We start from the raw sequence: 22,541 nt of genomic DNA, 5'->3' as shown, positions 1-22,541 counted from the left end.
ACAGCTTCGAGTCTTCTTGGGTATGTCTGCATCACCTTTGCACATTTGGATTTGGGGAGTTTCTCCCATTCTTCCTTGTGGATTTGCTCAAGTTCTGTCTAGTTGGATGGGGAGCATCAATGAACAGCAATCTTCAAGTCATTCCACAGATTCTCAATGGTATTCAAGTCTGAGCTTTGGCTGGGCCACTCAAGGACTTTCACATTCTTCTCCTGAAGCTAATCCAGTTTTGCTTTGGCTGTATGCTTGGGGTCATTGTCCTATTAGAACGTAAATCTTCGCCACAGTCTGAGGTCTTTTGTACTCTGAAACAGGTTCTCCTCAACGATTTGACTGTATTTGGCTCCATTAATAATTGTTCCCTATATCCTTACAAGTCTCCCAGTCCTTGCCACTGAAAAGCATCCCCATAGTATGATGCTGCCACAACCATGCTCCAAGGTAGGGTTGGTGTTAGATGGTTGATGAGTTGTGTTTGGTTTCTGTCACATGTAGCACTTTGCATTCAGGCCAAAGAGTTCAATTTTTGTCTCGTCAGACCAGACAACTTTTGCCTTGTGCTCTCAGTCTTTGACGTGCCTTTCTGCAAACTGTAGGTGTGCTGTAATGTGCCTTTTCTCAGGAGTGGCTTCCGTCTGGCCACTCTCCTATAAAGCCTCGATTTAGTGCTGCAGAGACTGTTGTCCTTCTGACAGGTTCTCCCATCTCAGCCAAGGAACTCTAGTTCTATCAGAGTGGTCATTGGGTTCATGGTCAGCTCCCTGACCAAGGTCCTTGCCGGTTGCTCAGTTTGGTCGGACGGCCAGCTTTAGGAAGAGTCTGGGTAGTTCCATATTCTTTCCATTTCCTAATTATGGAGTTCTCTGTGCTCTTGGGAACTTTCTACAATCTAGAAATTGTTTTATACCCTTCCCCAGATCTATTCCTCCTCAAAGTTATACGGACAGTTCCTTGGACTTCATGGTAGTGTCTCTGCTCTGACATGCACTGTCAACTGTGGGACCTTATTTTTAAAGTGTGTTTTTTTTGTTGTTTTTTGTATACTGAATCGAGGCTCGTGAAAGAGCTGACATTTACTTCACAAACAAATCAACCAGACAAACAAAATACACAAAAAGAGGGAGCGGAACACAAGATGGGGAGAGAAGGGGAAGCACACAAACGCTTGAGAGCACACAACACTTGAGAGCACACAACATTTCAGAGCAGGGAGATGTGTGGGAGGGAGAGGGCTTGGGGGGAGGAGGCGTGGGAAGGGGGGGGGGGTGGGAAAAGTATAAAACACAAGGACACCAAGGACTTCCAGGACAGAAGTTGGTATTTCAAAAAAGTGGAATTGGGGTGAAATTAGCGGGGGTAGAAAAGATCAAGGTTTTGGATGGGGGAAGATAAGAGATGGTGGTGAACAGCTGTTTTAAAGACCTGGAGGGTGGAGTGGGATTGAAGAGAGTGAGGGAGTTTGTTCCAGAGGCGGGAGAAAAGAGGAATGAAGGAGTGAAGGTGAGCAGAGAGTCTTGATTTTGGCAGTTTAACCATAAGAGGGTTGCAGGCAGATCTTGTGCGACCTGTAGGAATATTTGCGGGACAGAGCCCAGAGAGAGCTGGGGGGGGGGGGCAAGGCCAGAGAGGAGTCGGTAGAAGACGGAAAGACCACCAACCTGCCTGCGGTGAGTGAGTGAGTGAGTGAGAGGCCCTTGGAGTTAGCTTCATCGCGGGAGATTCCAACGATTCTGAATGCTTTGGTTTCAACAGCGTGAAGACGAGCTAGGTGTGAGGCAGGAGCACCAGCCCAGAGGGGAGAGCAGTATTCCATTGAGCTGCGGATGAAAGCCTTGTATGTGGTGAGGAGCTCAGGTGTGCCAAGGAAGGACTTCGCACGACGGAGGATGCCCAGTCGGCGACTGGCTTTGGAGGCCAGATTTGAAATGTGGTTTTCCCAGGAAAGATCATGGCAGATAGTGAGACCCAAAAGCTTGAGTGACAGAACTTCTTGGAGAGGATTATTCAGAAAGTGGATGGGAGGGTTGTCCAGTCGGTCTTTTCGTAGAGACATCGTAAGAGTGTGAGATTTGTCAGGATTGAAAGACATGTTCCACTTGTTTTCCCAGTCTTTGTTTCTTTCTAAATCACATCCAATCAATTGAATTGCCCACAGGTGGACTCCAATCAGGTTATAGAGACATCTAGAGGGTGATCAAAGGAAATTGGATACACCTGAGCTCAATATGGAGTGTCATAGCAAAGGGGTTGCATTATATTATTATTGACACAAGAAATTATAAAAAATATACTTATTGACACAAGAAATTTCAGCTCTTCATTTTAAATTATTTTGTGAACATTTATAATAAAAAAATTCCACTTTGACATTATAGGGTATTATGTGTAAATCAGCAACAAAAATCTCAATTCAATGCATTTTAAATTCAGGCTGTAACAAAACAAAATGTGGAAAAAAGTCAAGGGGTGTGAATACTTTCAGAAGGCACTGTTTATGACGGGAGGGCAGGCAGCACAATTTGAGAAAGTTTTAAGGAGAAAATGATAGGACAGAGAAAGATGGTTAGTAGAGTTATGGAGAGAAGGTAAAGAAGTTTGGTAGGAGAAAAGAGTAAGGGGAGGTGAGGGTGAGGCCATATAGGAAGTATATGGGGGAGAGGGGGGGGGGGAAGGTGGATGGATGGAGGTTGTGTTTTTATCCATGTTTGTCTATTTGTTTGTCTGTGAGCAGAATATCTCAAAAGGTTATGGACAGATTCTGACGAAACTTGGTGGACGGATTGGGTGTGTGATAAGGCCAACCTGGTTCAATTCTGGTGAACATCCGGATCCAGATCTGGTATTTGAATTTTTCTTAATTTTCCAAGTGATTCTTCACCATTGAGAGATGGCACCAAAATGATATATAGCATGATATTTCAAAAAGTTGTGGACGGATTGTGGCAAAACTTGGTGGATGAGTTTGGTAGGTGACAAGAACAAGCCGATTCGATTTTGGTTTCTGGTCCGGATGCAGATCAGGCCTAACAGTGGGCTACAAAACGTAAACGGTTCAGCCTGGTGGCGGTATGCGCTCTTACTGGTTATTTATAGAATTTTTTTTTATAACTGACTGCATGATGTCCGTGTTGCTCTGTCTCAAATGTTCCACCACTCTAACTCACTCTACATTCAGTGAAACACAAATTCTACCCTTGTGATCTAATGCAATGAAGCAATCGATCAATATTATGTAGTGATCTTTATTTTGAAATAAAATCTCAAAGCCCTTTACACATAAAGAATGGGCAACGAAAGTGAAATTAGGAAAAAGCAACGATCAAAAGATGTGATTTCAGTAGAGATTTTAAAACTGTAATTAAACTTTAACTTTATTGCAGACACAGAATTCATATACATGAGCAATAATAATAATAATAAAAATAAGCAGAACGACACTCTTCGACATCACGACGTCGACCGATATGCCTCCACCCACATTATTACATCATTATAATACTTGTACCAAGTTTGATTGAAATCAATTCAGCTGTTCTCAAGTTATCACATTTTTACCTGGCACGACCTTTGACCTCTTGACCTTGGGACCCCAAAATCGAATCAGTTCATGTTTACATCATTATAAATTACTGTACCGAGTTTTAATTTAAATCCCTTCAGCTGTTCACAAAGTATCACATTTTTACCTGACATGACCTCTGATCTTGGGCTTTTGATGTTTGGACCCCAAAATCGAATGAGTTAATCTTTACATCATTATACATATATCTGTACCAAGTCTGAATTAGATCACTTCAGCCGTTCTCAAGTTATAGACATATTACAGAATTTGTCTTTGACCTTTGATCTTTCACCCCAAAGTCTAATCAATTAATCTTTACATCATTATACATACATGTACCAAGTTTGAATTAGATCACTTCAGCCGTTCTCAAGTTATAGACCTATTACAGACTTTGGCCTTTGACCTTTGCCCCCAAATCTAATCAGTTAATCTTTACATCATTATACATACCTGTACCAAGTTTGAATTAGATCACTTAAGCCGTTCTCAAGTTACAGACCTATTACACACTTTGACATTTGACCTTTGACCTATTGACCCCAAAATATAATCAGTTCATCATTACATCATTCTACATAACTGTACCAAATTTGGTCAGAATCCCATCCCTGGTTCATAAGTTATCGTTAAGCATTTTTACCTAACATGACCTCTGACCTTTGGCCTTTGACCTCGTTACTCCAAATTCGAATCAGTTCATCTTTACGGCATTATACATACCTGCACCAGGTTTGACTGAGATACCTTCAGCCGTTCTCAAGAAGTTATCGTGGTAACGAAAACCTATCACGGACGGACAGACAACCTGAAAACATAATGCGTCCGGTGACTTCGTCAACGGAGGCATAAAAGGTTTGATATGACATCGTCACAGTATTATACAAACTGTAGGTTTGTTGTCAATAAGCATCACACGATTTATAAAGCCATATACTGACTTCCTGAGCAGTTCTTGGAAATACATCACTCTGTGCATAACAAAGGATTGAGAAGAACAATGCTGACTAGTAAGGCCCACCAACAAAAGGGCATTGTTATAGTAAAGAGTGATTTTGGGCAAAGATGATTAGACAAAATTGCCCCCAAAATAAAGCTGAGCAGTGCAAGCTACAACAGCAGAATTCAAACAGATGACACTTAATTTTTTTCCGAGCAAAGGAAAAACCTATGAAGGAGCATATTTGCTCGCACACGTAGTCATATTGTTGCTTAATATCGGAGACGTGTCACACATGTCATGTGACTAAGTAAAGGTACGTATACATGTCAACATGCGTCAATTGATCACAACATAGATAAAAATCATCTAACTGGTTAAACCTACCTGTCTAACTAGACTGAAACACCATGCATACCGACTTATCAGTGCAACACACAATAGGCCTATAAATTTCAGTAGCATTTTGTTCACATATCTCTAGTAACAGAGGCTGTATGAATTTTAAAAGGTACCGAGGAGAGGAGCATATCCGAAGAATGCTCACTCATAATAATTATTCATCCTTGTGCAATATACTATGGGAAGCTCCCCATTGTTATGCTGCAGCTTCCTTGCAGGATTGCAATATGTGATTACGTCAGAAATGTAGGCAGGAAAAAATGTATGCTTGGCTTTCTATCTATTAGTGCTTGGCACTAATAGATAGAAAATTTAAAATTCTATCTGTTAGTGTACATATTGGTAGCCAGTGAAGGGTCTTGTGTATTGCAGTGATGCATTTACATTTACGAGCTTGAAATATGAACCTGGCTGTTATACAGTCACGTGAAAAAGTAAGTACACCCCATGTAAAGTTTTGACTTTTTCAACATATTTCAACATACAGCTATTTGATCTTCATTTCAACAATATTGAAAGATAAAGGTGATATTTTAGTAGTTGCCGAAGACGACAAGAAGAGGCCATTTCGTTGGGTACAAAGCTTGTTTATTGTACAGAAATCTCCAGCAACTGCTCGCGAACGGAAGTCGTAACGGCTTATATAAAACCAAGAACCCTCTTCGGAGGGCGTGGCTCCAACAGCCGCGCGTGCGTCACGACCACACAACCAAAAGCCCGTGTGCGTGGGTTAGACCAAACATATCGTATTGGTAACCGTCACATGCGGATAAGTTAACCGCGACATGTGAATAAGATAACCGCGACATGTGAATAAGGTAACCACTACATGCGCCCCCCCCCCCCAGAAGGCACGCCACGGGCGTGTACGTAGTCCGCAGGCGCGCACGGCAGTGCCGAGAAGGCACGAGCAGGGCCCGGCCTCGGTACGCACGAAGAAACGCAGCCGTGGGGTTGAGCCGACCGAGGGGCTGGTCAAGTCCTCGGGGGGGGGGGGGGGGCTGCCGAGGTTCCTCGCGGGCCTCCCGAGATTGCAGTTCGCGGGTGGAACAGAGCCGGGCCGTGGGTGGAACAGAGCCGGGCCGCGGGTGGAACAGAGCCGGGCCGCGGGTGGAACAGAGCCGGGCCGCGGGTGGAACAGAGCCGGGCCGCGGGTGGAACAGAGCCGGGCCGTGGGTGGAACAGAGCCGGGCCGCGGGTGCTGAGCAGCGGTAGCAGTTGTAGTTGCAGCAGTAGAAATTGCGGGAGTGGCGAGCAGCAGTGCGCGCGAAGATAACGAGGCTCCAGTGCGCGAAGGTTACGAGCAGCAGTACTCGGCCTGTGTGCGCGAAGGTGACGAGCAGCAGTACTCGGCCTGTGTGCGCGGAGGCGACGAGCAGCAGTACTCGGCCTGTGTGCGCGAAGGCGACGAGCAGCATTACTCGGCCTGTGTGCGCGAAGGCGACGAGCAGCAGTACTCGGCCTGTGTGCGCGGAGGCGACGAGCAGAAGTACTCTGCCTGTGTGCGCGGAGGCGACGAGCAGCAGTGCTCAGCCTGTGTGCGCGAAGGCGACAAAGTAGCCGTGCCGCCAACGCCTCGTAACGGCGTTCCTTCGGAGGGTCCCGGAGCTGGTTCGCCCCTCTAGTCGTAGAGGAGGAACCGAGCGCGATGCGCGAACCACATGGCTGCTCGTCGTTGCTAAAACTCCGGCAGTTCGAGTTTAGGTCTTGTGGAAGAAATTGCGGTCGCAATACTGCCGTGTTCATTTGGCCCCCGAATACGTTCGGGGGCGACGGGGTCACCAGTTTAGTAGTTGCCAAAGACGACAAGAAGAGGCCATTTCGTTGGGTACAAAGCTTGTTTATTGTACAGAAATCTCCAGAAAACTGCTCGCGAACGGAAATCGTAACGGCTTATATAAAACCAAGAACCCTCTTCGGAGGGCGTGGCTCCAACAGCCGCGCGTGCGTCACGACCACACAACCAAAAGCCCGTGTGCGTGGGTTAGACCAAACATATCGTATTGGTAACCGTCACATGCGGATAAGTTAACCGCGACATGTGAATAAGATAACCGCGACATGTGAATAAGGTAACCACTACAATATAATATAACAAATATCATGAAACATTTACATTTTGTAGTCCATTGTATCTATCTATAATTCCAGTAATCTCTGTATGTCTGTGTGTATGTCTGTGTGTCGTTTGTCTGTGACCGCTGTTTCTCGACAACCACGGGTCCGATATACTTGAAACTTGCCAGGTATATTGCTGGGGACCCGAGGATGTGCCTTTTCAAGGTTTCATATTAATCGGACAAGTAGTTACCGAGCTATGGCGATTTCTTTACCAAACTCCGCAAGCCGTTCGCTTTGGACCAAACCATTTCATGTAAATAGAGGGGGGGGGATTGTCACCGTACTCGCAAGCCGTTCGCTTTGGCTTTGCGAATGGACCAAACCATTTCATGTAAATAGAGGGGGGGGATTGTCACCGTACTCGCAAGCCGTTCGCTTTGGCTTTGCGAATGGACCAAACCATTTGCGAATGAACCAAACCATTTCATGTAAATAGAGGGGGGGGATATAATTTTAGATATATATATAGTACAGGCACGCCCTAGTAATTTAAATAAACATAAATGCAAATTTCGCATGTGGAAAAAGTAAGTACACCCTTGGCTCTCATAGGTGGTATTGCCCCCTTTGGCAGAAACAACCTCAAGTAGGCGTTTCTTATAACTGTCTACCAGTCTCTGACATCGACTGGGAGAAATTTTTGCCCACTCCTCCATGCAGATTTCTTTCAGCTGGGCGATGTTTGTGTGGTTTCTTGCATGCACAGCTCGTTTCAAATCCCCCCACAACATTTCAATGAGATTTAGATCCGGGCTTTGACTTGGCCATTCCAGAACCCTCCATTTCTTTCTTTTCAGCCATTCCTTGGTGGATTTACTGGTATGTTTAGGGTCATTGTCATGTTGCAAGGTCCACCTTCAGTTGAGCTTCAACTTTCCAACAGATGGCCTCACATTATCCTCAAGCACCCTCTGGTACAATGAAGAATTCATAGTGGATTCTATGATGGAGAGCTGCCCAGGCCCTGAAGCAGCGAAGCTGCCCCAAACCATAATATTTCCACCACCATGCTTTACAGTTGGTATCAGGTTCTTGTGGTCAAATGCTGTCTTTGGTTTTTGCCAAAACATGTCTTCTGGTACTGTGGCCAAATAGCTCTACCTTTGACACATCTGTCCAGAGCACATTGTTTCAGTAGGGCGGGCCATACTTTTTTTTTTGTAAATCAATTGAGAGGGGTGTTCATATTACGTATTTTGGTGTGTAGAACACAAATCTGAGTTTTTTTTAAAATTCTGATAACCCTAACCTACATCAATTTGCAGTTGATTATTATTATATTTTTGATTATTTTGCTATTCTTCTGGAAAAAAGAGACGTTTTTTATTTTGAAGTTAGGGCTTTTATTTTGGTAACTTCCTGTTGGGACGGCAGTTGTAGCCATCTTGTTGCTGAAAGCTCGATGTTGAGGAGGTTGGCAATCCTTATCCATCCGTCTTCTCTTCTCTTCTTATGGCATTGCCAGTAAGTACGTTTTTGATTAGGAACCTGAGGAACAAATAGATAATAATTTTAGATGTAAATTACCTTGTTTTATATTATATTTGTTAATTGATTTGTGTACTTACCTATTGCTAGCCTGAGTTACATGTGAAGGAAAATAGTGACCTGTGAAGTGAATATTTTGACGGTTTTCTGTAATACCTGTGTAATACCTTAATATCTGTCTGCAGTGGATACTTACCTGTGTATTATTGTTTTTATTTCAGTGTGAACTACTAAAAATGGCTCAAGTCAGAACAAGGATGAAATCAAGTTCTCATTTAAGTAATCTTGTTGGCACTGGGCAGGAGCTGTTGGTGTCTGAACTGCCAACTGTGAGGGATATCCTGAGGTATGGCATCTACTTGAGGGAGCAAAGTGAAGATGACAGGAGGAACTACCCAGTGGACCAGCTCGTGTCTGACATCTACCCTGGTCTGATTTGTCAGTGGAGCAAAGCTAATGCTCTTTTCAAGCCTCCTGTTATCAATGAAAAGGTGACCATCATGTCCATGTATATATATATATTTATTATATATATATATGTATAATGTGAATTGTCTCTCCATACATTTGTATGTTCGTATGTTCGTCTGTCTCACGTTTACTGTGGCCGCTTCCCGTACTGCATTTTAAAAGCTCTGCACACAGACAAAGCTCAACATTCAACCAGAAGAAATGCACGATACCAAACGAGATACATTTTAAACGTATAACAAGTCAGCAGACGACGATGGTTCACGAGCGAGCGGTATTCAATGACAAAGGTCAAAACCGACATTGAAAATATATAAATAGGAATGTATTATCTGTTATGAGACTAGTTAGCTACACAATACCGAAAATTCGGTTCGATTCCGACAACTTTGAATATTTGACCTTTGTGACCTTGAAATGTCAAAACGAAGGTTACTGACCTTGAAATGAGATAGAAAATAATGTATAATCAGTTATGAGGTTAGCTACACAATACCAAAAATGCGGTTCGATTCCGACAACTTTGAAAATTTGACCTTTGTGACCTTGAAATGTCAAAACGAAGGTTACTGATCTTGAAATGAGATAGAAAATAATGTATAATCAGTTATGAGGTTAGCTACACAATACCGAAAATTCGGTTCGATTCCGACAACTTTGAAAATTTGACCTTTGTTACCTTGAAATGTCAAAACGAAGGTTACTGACCATGAAATGAGATAGAAAATAATGTATAATCAGTTATGAGGTTAGCTACACAATACCGAAAGTTCGGTTTGATTCCGACAACTTTGAAAATTTGACCTTTGTGACCTTCAAAGGTCAAAGGTCGAAGATTCTGAAATTTGTTGGAAAACTTGTATTTCATGATGTATGTGATAATATAAGAACATGTACGACATTTCACCCTTTCAGCAAGTGAACAATGTAATAAAACCATCAAAAATCGACTTTTCAAAATTTCGTGACCTTGTGACCTTGACCTTGGGGCGAAAATGAAAAATCTAGCTCCGTGGGGCTAGACACATGACATTGGCCTAACCAAATATCGAAACCCCTGTCAGATTCCACCAAACCCCTCGGAGAAGATGTAGCTCGAAATCGATTACCCCCTAAAAAGACATCTTTTTGGGGCGTGGCTCCGCCCACAATGGGCGCAATACGCCCACTCTAGGCAGGACACAGCTAGATCATGATATCAACCTCCCACCCAAGTTTCATCAAGATCGGATGATATTATCGGGTAGTTATGCTGCGGACAGACAGACACACAGATACACACCCATGACGAATATAGTGGTCACTCTGTTTGATAACTCGTGAACCAAAAACAACATGGATTAACAGTTTGTTTATCAATAGTGCATTAAGATACCACCTCGGCTGACAGGATGGCCTCAGGTTATGCACACTCTCTTATAAGCTGTCTACCTTAAAAGAGATATGTCCACCTTATAAGCTGTCTCTTATAAGCTATTCAAACCTGGGTTTGAATGTCCACCCAGTTATAAACGGTCATCCTGGTGTTTCACAGACTGGGTGAATCATCAATGTGGTTGTTGGACGGACGCCCCACTGTGTCCGTCTAGTTGGTGGACGCCCCACTGTGTCCCCCACTGTGTCCGTCGCAAAGAGTAGACGAGCTATCGGTGGCACTGTGAACAAATTACAAATTCCTGCCCGAGCTACCACTGGGAAGGCAATGGCAAATCACCCAGTAAAACCCTTGCTCAGGAAGCTGGCACCGACGAGTATGAGGATGATCACAACGTTAAACAAACCATGTGGGTGTTGTTAATAACAGTAGCCTATACTGAAAGTCTTTGAACAAAGGTTGCAGTGCAAGCTAGGCTATCATTTAATGAAATAAAATTTCCATTTAGCAGTGTGACCAAATATAACGTTTAATAATAAACTTCAAAGAGGTGCAAGATATACTGTACTTAAATTTAATTATCGAGGGACTGACATTCGTTAGTGTTACAGCAGTATTATCATTTATTATCAGCAGTATTATTAGAAAATACATTTACAGTCTGCTCAAAAGGATAGAGCCCGGCACAGAGAGAGGGGTGAGAGGGGAGGGGAGAGAGGTACGGGGAGAGAGGTGAAGGGTAGGGAGAGGGTAGGAGGAAAGGAGAGGGAAGGGAGGGGAAAATGGGGGAAGAGGGATGTGGGGGAGGGAAGACGTTTCCTTCTGTATCCACCATGTCCATTCCACTCCAGAGGGATGAGAAATCCCCACCCCATTGTTTGTCCAAGTCTCCCTTTATTTTATCCTTCAACTCTGCTGTTGGTGTCACCCCCCCCACCCCCCCCCCCCCCTTTCTCGTCTGTTCCTTTTGTCCTGTTGCGCCCTTATCTGTTCAGTGTTCTAGCTCTTCCATGACCCTGGATTCTGTATACAAAAAACTGTCATAGGTTGAACCATTGTTCAGGCTTTATGGGCTGAATGGTCTCTTTCTGTGTTGAAGTTCCTTGGAAGAGAAGTCATCTATTATATATTTTGAACTGTGATTTCTGTCTGTGCGTTTGTCTGTCTCCCGTTTAGGGCGGTCGTTTCCGATGCTGTGTTTGAAAAGCTCAACATTCACTTTTGAAATGAGGGGAGAACAGGCATAAATAATGTTGATGCTAAATTTAATTTTGCAAGCAGGATATTTTGCCCTCTTTTAGACAAACTGAACCTGCACCGCTCGATGCTACACCACAATTTCACACAGTGGGTGGTGTAAGTAGCTCAGAGTTTTGGCTCTGAGTAAAACCAAGAGTTCAACACAATTAACCTTTTTAAAGTCCACAAAATAATGTAAATTGAAATATTAACTTTTCCTATTACCCAGGACGGATACCTTTGCTTGCTTTTCCCGTCACTAGGGACAGGTGCTCTTCCGAGTTTTAAATAAGTTAAAGTAGTTTGAGAGAAGAGGCAGGAAAGCCTGCTGACAGTGAATTGCACTTATCCATCACAATGCCATGAGAGCATGAACTTGCCTACCAATTTGCTGTCTGAATGGCTTAAAGCCTTAAACTGTAAAAAATAATAAGCATTTCTTATCTATACTCTTGAAGAGATGTTTATCTGTCTGTCTGTCACCATTTTTTTCAGAGATGGCCAAATGAATCTTTGTCAAACATTCAGAGGTTCTTCAGTGAGTGCTGAAAAATGTTTCAGGCGGGAGAGGCGAGTTTTAGAGGAAAAATATAAACGGGCACATAAAACATATAATAAAGGGAGCGGGAGACAAGATGGGGAGGGAGAGGGAAGCACACAAGTACAACAGGGTCATCGGGAGATCTGTGGGAGGGAGAGGGCTTGGGCTTGGGGAGGGGCGGGGGCATGGGATGGGGGGGGGGGGGTGGGAGAAGTATAAAACACATGGACACTACGAGGACTTCCAGGAAAAAAGTCAGTATTTCAAAAAAGTGGATCTGGGGTGAATTAACGGGGGTAGAAAAGATCAAGGTTTGGATGGGGGAAGGTAAGAGATGGTGGTGAACAGCTGTTTTAAAGACCTGAAGAGAGGAGTGGGATTGAAGAGAGTGAGGGAGTTTGTTCCAGAGACGGGAGTAAAGAGGAATGAAGGAGTGAAGGTGAGCAGAGAGTCTTGATTTTGGCAATTTCCCCAGAAGAGGGTTGCTGGCAGATCTTGTGCGACCTGACGGAATATTCTTGTGATTTATATTTTAGGGAATTAGGGAATATTATTAGAATATTTAGAATTAGAATATTTTCGGGAATATAATGAGTGAATATAAAAAAGACTGAGGGAATATTCTTGTGATTTATTTTTAGGGAATTAGGGAATATTATTAGAATATTTAGAATTAGAATATTTTAGGGAATATAATTAGGGAATATAAAAAAGAATGAGGGAATATTCTTGCGATTTATTTTTAGGGAATTAGGGAATATTATTAGAATATTTAGAATTAGAATATTTTAGGGAATATAATTAGGGAATATAAAAAAGAATGAGGGAATATTCTTGTGATTTATTTTTAGGGAATTAGGGAATATTATTAGAATATTTAGAATTAGAATATTTTCGGGAATATAATGAGTGAATATAAAAAAGACTGAGGGAATATTCTTGTGATTTATTTTTAGGGAATTAGGGAATATTATTAGAATATTTAGAATTAGAATATTTTCGGGAATATAATTAGGGAATATAAAAAAGAATGAGGGAATATTCTTGCGATTTATTTTTAGGGAATTAGGGAATATTATTAGAATATTTAGAATTATAATATTTTAGGGAATATAATTAGGGAATATAAAAAAGAATGAGGGAATATTCTTGTGATTTATTTTTAGGGAATTAGGGAATATTATTAGAATATTTAGAATTAGAATATTTTAGGGAATATAATTAGGGAATATAAAAAAGAATGAGGGAATATTCTTGCGATTTATTTTTAGGGAATTAGGGAATATTATTAGAATATTTAGAATTATAATATTTTAGGGAATATAATTAGGGAATATAAAAAAGAATGAGGGAATATTCTTGTGATTTATTTTTAGGGAATTAGGGAATATTATTAGAATATTTAGAATTATAATATTTTAGGGAATATAATTAGGGAATATAAAAAAGGATGAGGGAATATTCTTGTGATTTATTTTTAATCGCTCTAATAGTGCCTCACGTCTTTGTAGCAACGTGAAAGGTAAAATATTAAATGATGCCGGACTTCATTCCTTAGTTTGTGTCGGCAAGTAGCTTAGGCCACCACAAAAAATAGCCCCCACAAAATATTAATTTCTTCAAAATGCCAACAGGATTAGAACAGCGCCGGGCGACGCCGGATACCTCTGATACTAAATAATAAATTTAAGATACAAATCATTGGGAGGCACTTACACCACTGATATAATCGATTAGTGTATCGATTTACTATTCAAAAGTCTAATATAAACTTTCCTTATAGTTCATAAAGAATCCGTGAGTCTTTCTTTCCTATTTTTAATACCTGTCGAAAGACTACATCCAGAACATCTGTTATTTATGCACAGGATATGGCACAGGTCACAAACTCGTCCAGTGACGTCATGCTGACAGCAGGTTAAAATGTGTGCCTATTATTCCACTTGCTTTACCCTGTCAATTTTATCCTTTTTGTCTTTAGAGGTCAACAACTTCTAATGAGTATAAAACATTCTAACTTTACCACTTCCACTATAAATAACGTTCCAACTCCTCCGAATGACTCATTCGAGTCACACTTTAAAGAATGGTGCCTGTCAGCATTAATACCTCCATCTGTCTAAACCTTCAGACTAAAATTATGACGAAAATGAGTTGTACAGACCTTTTTGTGTTGGTAGTTGAGATGATATTGGCTGGCGCATAAAGGCCGAGACCGAAAGGTACGCACACTCCCCGCCGCTCAGTTGTCTAGCCTGGGTTCGAATCTTGGACCAAGGTATAAACTGTAATCACAGTGAATCATAAATGTGTGTGCCATCCCTCAGATGGACGTTAAACTGACATCCCGTCTACTGGCATTAGATGATGGACGTTAAAGATGTCACGGTCGTCCCCCCAAAAAATAGGTGAGCTGTCGCTGGCAACCTGAACAAATTCTAAGTTTCTGCCCCGAGCAATGGCAAACCACCCAGTATAACCCTTCCCAAGAAACTGCTTCGGCAGCACCGATGCTGTAGATTACAAGAATGGAGATGGTAATGTGTATATAAATAAATAAGTCAAAGTTTGTGTTGGTAGCGGAGATGATAAAGTGTATACATATATATATATATATATATTGTTGCGGATATGGGATTTGCATCCATCCATATCCGCTTGTAAATATTCCCCTATTTCCTCAATACTTCCCAACTATCCCCAATCCCCCATTCCCTAGTCCCATTTTCTGTAAACAACATTCTGTAGACCCGACCTCCCCCTATTTCCCCCATTAAATGTCGTGCCCAGGTTCACCGCATCTCATGTAAGACAACTATAGAACATCTTGCTAGTTATTCTTAGTCTATGTCAGTTAAGGACTCGTTTCCATTAATTCTGACCCTTCGTTGCACCAGAATGTGATTGTATGGCACCGTTAGGAAGTTTAGGACCTCCCAATACCTCCCCGCAGCTCTTCCTCACAGTTCAACAACAACAACAACAACAACAACAACAACGACAACGAGCACAGGGAGTGCGCGTCCTCACTCCGGCTTGGTTGGTAGGGGGTGTTGGGAGGGCACCAGGCCTTCCCAACGAGCCGCCATCGAACATGTGCTCGACGGGGTTACCAAATAGGGGCTCCCTGTCAGCTCCTCGTCAAGGGCGGAGCCCGGTAACCCCCGCACCCAATGGAAGCGGCGGACCGGCCCCAGTGGGGCAGAACAACCAGCCGAGGGCGTGTCACTCCCCGCTGAGCATGCGCAGGGAGAGGGAGGTGACGTCAGATGCGCGCCAAGCTGAGAGAAAGCAAGACGTCCCCTCCGAGCGCTGTGACACCTCCCCGCATCTTCTGGACCATGCTTTATCCTGTCCCCGAGCCAAGGTGCACCTCGTGCCATCGAACTACCTGTCCCTTCCTGCCATCAATCCCTGTGTAAGTCTGCCTTGTTCCATTTGTCTGTGGTCTGTCTGGGATAAGATAAGACGGTAATTAAGTGCCCATCTCTTCTGTGTCTTTACCTCACTGCCTTGTAATCTATCCCTTTTCTCCACCACTGTAATTATACCCTCCTCCGGAGGTCTTGAGAACTGTACCCCTTGCGTCGTTTCCTCTTTCCCAGTCGTCGTGTCCTTTCTACCATTGATTTGGCATAGCGCGATTTGGCCAACGTCTGGGTGAATCGGGTGAGTTGGAGAAGAATCGGAGAAACTGTTAGGTCGCGGCAATACCACCGCTCGGTAAATAACATCTTTAACTGCGTCCGTAACAATTGGTGTCTGGGCGTGAGATACGGACCCGAAGCGCGCTTAACGCGCTCAAAATTACAAGTCACCGAAATTTGATTTTGTTTTACAAAAACCCGAATTTTGAAAGTCGCGCTATGGGAGATCAAGACGGCTGGGTTCCGGTAGAGGAGAGTGAGGCAGGGTCGATCCAGGACCAAATTGAGGGACATGAGGAGAGCGAAGCAGTGAGGGCGGCAGGTTCGCAAAATGGCGTCCTCACGCACGAGGTTACGGGCGCGCAAAATGGCGCCTCGCACATGGCTACGGCGACCGCGCCCGCGACCGTAGCAGCGCCGCTGGTGGATTTGAACCTTTTTTTTTTATACAAATGAAGGCCCTTATGGACAAGAATAGCGAAGAAATGGAAAGCAGAATGATGGGGGTAATGGGGAACCGGATGGATGCTCAGAGTGAGCAAATGAGGGCTGATAGTGAGCGATTGGGGGGCAGAATGGGGGACAAAATGGGAGAAATGGGGGAACGGCTAGAAGCTAAATTAGAGGGGTTAGACAATGGGATAGAAGGGGTGAAACATGGGTTAACGGGGGTAGAAAACAGAATGGCCGCTCAAGAGAATCAAATGGAAGGGATGAAAAAGGGGTTAGAGGGGTTAGAAAACAGTATGGAAGGCAAATTGAGGGACATGAGGGACCAAGCGGAAAGGGAAGTTTAAAAAATGGGGCAGCAGATAGAGGGGGTCAGAATGGGGGTAGAAACTAAATTGGATGCTCACAGGGAGGAAATGGAACAGATGAGGGTGGCATCTGGGCAGGAGATGCAAGTGATGGGAGAGGAGATCAGAAGAGGTGTGAGTGAGGAGGTCGGAGGAGTGCGCGAGGAGGTGAGGCACTGTGAGGAGCGCATGGAGAAGGAGGTGAGAAAGGGGACTGTAAAATTGCAAGGTGGTATAGAGGAGTTGATGCTGGGAGTAGAACAGCTGACAGTGGGACAAAAGGAGTTGGGGGACCAGGTAAAGAAGAACACAGCGGTAATAGAGGGTTTAAAATCAACACAGAAGGAGATGAAAAAGGATGTAGGGGTAATTAAAAAAGAGTGTCAGACGGTACATGAGGACCTGACGAGGAAAATGAACAAGGTGGTAGAGGTGATGGAGGTTAAAGAGCGGGAGGTGCGGGAGCACGTAGAAAAAAATAAGGTGGAGTTAGAGGAAGAACTTAAGGGGGTGCACGAGGAGATGAAGGAGGTGAAGCAGAAATTAGAAGAAGTGGCAGAGGGGGTGAGCGAAATTAAGAAGCGACGGAGAGAGGATAAGAAAGAGATAAAAGAGGAAGTAAAAGAATTGGTCCAAAGTCTGTGTTCGGATCGTGATGATGTGCTCATTAACCGGATGAGGGATTCGCAGGTGATGGAGGAGAAGCGAAGAGAAAGAGGACCCGGTGTAAGTGGTGACCAATATGGTCGTGCGTATGATGCGCCAGGTGATTTAATGAGCTTGGTGGTCGAGATGGACCCGGGTGTTCGTGAGAGGCCGTTGGTGAAGTGTGCGACAGGTCTGGTGTGCGAAAGAGAAGGTGTGCGAGAATGTCCGACTCTGGGGTGTGTGAGGAAAAAGTGCGCGCCAAGGAGTGAGTGTGCTGTCGAGAGTGAGTCGGTCGTAGCGCGTGTGCGAGGGAGCACATGGAAGCGCGTAGTGAGGAGTGTTACAGAGGGTGTAACGGGAGAGTGTGCGCGAGAGTGTGCGCGAGAAAGGTGTGTAACGGACAGGTGCATGGGGAAAGAGTGCGCTGTCAAGAGTGAGGGAGAATGCATGCCTGTGGTGAGTGTTACAGAGGATGTAACGGGAGAGGGTGCGCGAGAAAGGTGTGTAACGGACAGGTGCATGAGGAAAGAGTGCGCTGTCGAGAGTAAGGGTGAGTGCGTTGTCAAGAGTGGAGGTGAGAGTGACACGGAGCGTGAGTTGGTTGTGACAGGTGAGCGAGGATGTACACCTGGAATGGAGGGATGTACACCTGGAATGGAAGGATGCACACCTGGAATGGTAGAGCGTGTGTGGCAATGCACACTTGAGTTGGTAGTGAGGCACGTGGTTGGGTGTGCGAGTGAGAGCACACCTGTGATTGTCACAGAGGAGGTGACCGAGAAGGGGGCGCGAAGAGGTGTGTTGGTGAGGTGTGCGAGCGACGAATGTGTGCCAAGGTGTTCGGTGGTCAGGTGTGTGACCAAGTCTGTGAGCGGAATGAGTGTACCTGGGTGTGGAAGAGAAGGTGCAAGGACGAGGAGCATGGGAACAGCTGGATGTATGAGCAAGGAACGGGCTGCTGGGTGTAAGCATGCAGGTGAGGCATCGACGGTAACCGGGTTAGCGGTTAGAGCGACTTATAGCCGAATCGGGCCCTCGATGCGCGTCGGGCAGCTTCGCGTGCCGCGAGGACCAGCGGGGATCCGAACCACGGCGGGTTCGAAAGGACCGCCATACGTGATCCACGCTGGGCCGCACTTTGAACGGCCGCGTCCGTGCTCCACAAAGCGGAGCGGGCAGCCCGATAGGAAGGGTCGTCATGGCGACCCCTTTTTGTTGAGGCATTCCGGCAGGTCGAGATCGGGCCATGGGATGGCTCCGTGCCGAGGTGGTGCGTGGGGTCTCGGGCCGGGTAAGCCCCCGTCCCTGCCCCGAATGCGGGACGTATCCAGCCGCTGGCACAAAACAACCCGCGTTCATTGCTCGGCTGTACGAAGCCGGGCTGTAGACGTGAATTGGCGCACCGAGAGGCATTAGTAAGTAGACTGTTTTTTTTTTTTTTTTTTTTTTTTTTTGTATACAAGATCGAGGCTCGTGAAAGAGCTAACATTAATCACACAAAAAGACAAACCGACACACAAAACACAAAAAACAAGGGGAGCGGTAGACAAGATGGGGAGAGAGGGGGAAGGACACAAAAGAGAGGGGGAAGGACACAAACACAACATTTGAGAGCAGGGACATCGGGAGGACTTGGGGGGAGGTGGGAGAGGATTAAAACATATGAACACTGCAAGGACTCTGGGGTGAATTACCGGGGGTAGAAAAGATCAAGGTTTTCGATGGGGGAAGATAAGAGATGGTGGTGAACAGCTGTTTTAAAGACCTGGAGGGAGGAGTGGGATTGAAGGGAGTGGGGGAGTTTGTTCCAGAGGCGGGAGAAAAGGGGAATGAAAGAGTGAAGGTGAGCAGAGAGCCTAGACTTTGGCAGTTTAACCAGAAGAGGGTTGCAGGCAGATCTTGTGCGACCTGAAGGAATATTGGGGGGACAGAGCACAGAGAGAGCTGGGGGAGCAAGGCCGGAGAGGAGTCGGTAGAAGACAGAAAGACCACCAACCTGCCTGCGGTGAGTGAGTGAAAGGCCCTCGGCGTTGACTACATCGCAGGAGATTCCAATGATTCTGAAAGCTTTGGCCTCAACAGCGTGAAGCCGAGCAAGGTGTGAGGCAGGAGCACCAGCCCAGAGGGGGGAACAGTATTCCATTGAGCTGCGGATGAAAGCCTTGTATGTGGTGAGGAGCTCAGGTGTGCCAAGGAAGGACTTCGCACGACGGAGGATGCCCAGTCGGCGACTGGCTTTGGAGGCCAGCTTGGAAATGTGGTTTTCCCAAGAAAGATCATGGCAGATAGTGAGACCCAAAAGCTTGAGCGACAGAACTTCTTGGAGAGGATTGTTGAGAAAGTAGATGGGAGGGTTGTCCAGTCGGTCCTTTCGGAGAGACATTGTAAGAGTGTGAGATTTGTCAGGATTGAAAGACATGTTCCACTTGTTTGACCAGTCTGTGATTTTGTCCAGGTCTGCAGAGAGTGAGGAGGCTGCAGACTGCCGATCTGAGGGATGAGGAATGGAGCGACAGAGAGTAGAGTCGTCAGCAAAGAGATAGAGAGGATTTTCAAGAGAGTCAGAGAGATCATTGATGAAGACCAGAAAAAGCACAGGGCCCAGAACACTACCTTGGGGAACTCCAGCCTGAACAGGAAGAGGAGATGAGAGAAACCCATTCAGGGCCACACGTTGACTACGACCAGAGAGGAAGTCCGCCAGCCATGCGTGGAGATTTCCATGGATACCAAAGGAGGAGAGTTTGGAGAGCAGAGCAGGGTGCCAGACCGTATCGAAGGCACGTGAAATGTCAAGGGAGACGGCTCTAATTTCCTGTTTGGCGTTGAGGACCTCCATCCATTGTTGAGAAAGCAGAAGCAGCATGTCCAGAGTAGAGTGACCAGGTCTGAAACCAAATTGATGATCAGAGATCAAGCCATTGGAGAAGAGGAAAGATTTAATATCTGAAGCAATGATGGATTCCATGACTTTGCTGATAATTGGGAGAAGGCTGATTGGTCTGTAGTTGCTGGGATCTGTTTTTGCACCTTTTTTGTGCAAAGCGGTGATGTTGGCTGATTTCCAAGCAGATGGCAGATGACCTTGAGCAAAAGAGAGGGTGAAGAGAACAGAAAGAGGGAGTGAAAGTGCAGAAGCACATGATTTTAGGACCCGTGGGCTGATGCCGTCAGGACTAGTTGCAGAATCAGAGTCGAGGGTTGCCAGAAACTTTTCCACCTTGTCAGGAGGAAAGGACACAGAGTCCAGGAGCAGCTGGGTACGACTGGGTACGGTGGGTACAGAGAGGGATGGGTTTGGGACACAAGATTTAGAGGCAAACACAGAGTTGAGGCATTCAGCTTTTTCACGTGCGGAGTCAGCCGTTAAGCCGTTTGAGGTGAGGGAGGGGATGGAGGGGGAACAAACACCAGAAACAGATTTGACCAGACGCCACCAGGATTTGGAAGAGGGAGACAGATAAGAGAGTTCGGTCTTGAGAATGGTGAGATATTGTTTCCTGGCTCTCCTGAGGGTGGACACACACTTGTTTCGGGCTTTGTGAAAGGAAATGAGATTTCCTTCCGTTGGATTTGCTTTCCAGGAGACGAAAGCAAGTTGTTTCAGGGCAACAGCCTCACCACAAGATTCCGTGTACCATGGACGGGAGGAAGGGTATGACAACTGAAGACGAGATGGTATAAATCTGTGCATGAGAGAGAGCAATTTACTTTGAAAGAATTCCCAGGATGAGTTGATGTCAGAGGCGGTAGAGATGGGAGACCAGTCCAGATGATTGATGGCTGCTTGAAGACCGTGCCAGTTGGCCTGAGTGAAATGCCAGACTCGTCGACGCTGAGGAGGCTCTCTGAGAATGGTCAGAGACGTAACTGTAATGACGAGGTTAGTGTTTTGGACCCAAAATTAGAGAAAAACAAAATTTTAATGATTGGCAAAGGATTGGCAGTAATGATTGGCAGATGATGGGTAGTGATTGGCAAATTTTTGATTTGTTGAAATTTGATGTGCAAAATTGGTAGTGAGAGGTGCCCGATGTGGTGGGATGGCAACTCTGTCATCCCTCACAAATTGGGGCAAATGCGCTATAGATTATGGGGTGTATGGCAGTGAAAACTAGCCCGGGTGGGTTAGGTTACAATGATAGGGACTAGAGGTGACTATAGGTGACCAGATTTAAGTAAGAGACTTGGTACCTGTAGTGGGGACGTAGTAGCTTAGTGTGGATGATAATGACGTGGGAGCGCAATAGTTTAAAGGGAAGACGGAGGAGCACGAGTTTTAGCAGGGAGTAGACAGAGCAGATGATGCAGTGTGAATGGAAGTGCTGGTGAGTAGCTTCAAATGAGGCATCGGTGAGGCAATGCTCCGAGGTGTGTGTGAGTGTACAAGTGATGAATGAGAGAGCATTGCGGATGAGTGTCATGGTGAGTAGTGAGTGTTGTGGATCAGCGCGAATGTGCTTGGGGGAGAGAAGGGTGCAGGCGGCACCAAGTATGAGAGCACAGGTGTGCAAGTACAGATGTGTGGAATATATGGAGCAGAGAATGAGTGGTGTGGAGAGAGTTGGAGTAAGTGGTACGGAGTGGTGTGCGTGGTGCGAAGGTGTGAATGGGGGAAGAGTGGACCCCCATCACGGATACCCGGGGCGGGTAGTGTAAGTGTTAGGTAGAGGGTATAGGTAAATTGTGGTTGGATATTGGCATCTGTGGTGCGGGTGGAAGAATGATGATTGGATGGGTGCATTAGTGTTGTGGAAATGGCTGGGCGTGTAGCCTGTTAGTGTGTGTAGTTGGTTTGGGCACTCCACCACTGTGAGGATGTCGGCCAGGTGAGGCCGCAGGTGGGCTCTGGGAGCCGGTAGTAGTTGTTGTGGATGGGGCCCGAGGATCCGGAGGACGGACCCGGGTAGCCCAGTGCCAGAGGGCACCAAGGGGTGACAGAGCCAGGAGGGGCCTTCCCCAGTTAGATAGGTTAGGTAAGGAGCAGGTAAGCTCGGGAGGCAACTGCAGTGGTGGAGGTGTGCAGGTGGGTAGACCTGCTGGGAGAGCTACACGTCGCAGCCCAGAAATTGTGCAAGGGCACTGGGAGATGAATCGGGGGAGTGAGACCCCAAATTGAGAAGCACCACAGTTTGGTCAATGGGAATTGGTTTTTAGAACCCATAGTGTAAGTTGGCCAATGGATTGGCAGGGAAAGACCCCGGGTAATGTAAAGTTGTTAAAGTCATTTCGGAAATAGTTAGGATTGATGAACCTGTCGCACCATACGCAGCCACTTACCTGAGGTGATGCTGATGACTCCACACCTGT

At 45.4% G+C, this 22,541-nt stretch overlaps 1 long non-coding RNA gene across 3 annotated transcripts in view; it reads left to right on the top strand.

The window, feature by feature from the left end:
• Positions 1-22,541, top strand: part of LOC144891663 (uncharacterized) — a 166,383-nt gene that overhangs the window by 56,203 nt on the left and 87,639 nt on the right. For all 3 annotated transcript variants that reach the window (XR_013623011.1, XR_013623010.1, XR_013623009.1), the window contains exon 2: positions 8,735-9,004. This is a non-coding gene — a long non-coding RNA (uncharacterized LOC144891663). The remainder of the gene's footprint in view (positions 1-8,734; positions 9,005-22,541) is intronic.

This window comes from Myxine glutinosa, chromosome 1 (genome assembly GCF_964187855.1).
Source record: "Myxine glutinosa chromosome 1, kmMyxGlut1.1, whole genome shotgun sequence".
Classification (NCBI taxonomy): Eukaryota; Metazoa; Chordata; class Myxini; order Myxiniformes; family Myxinidae; genus Myxine; species Myxine glutinosa.
This window is presented reverse-complemented; position numbering and strand designations above follow the sequence as displayed.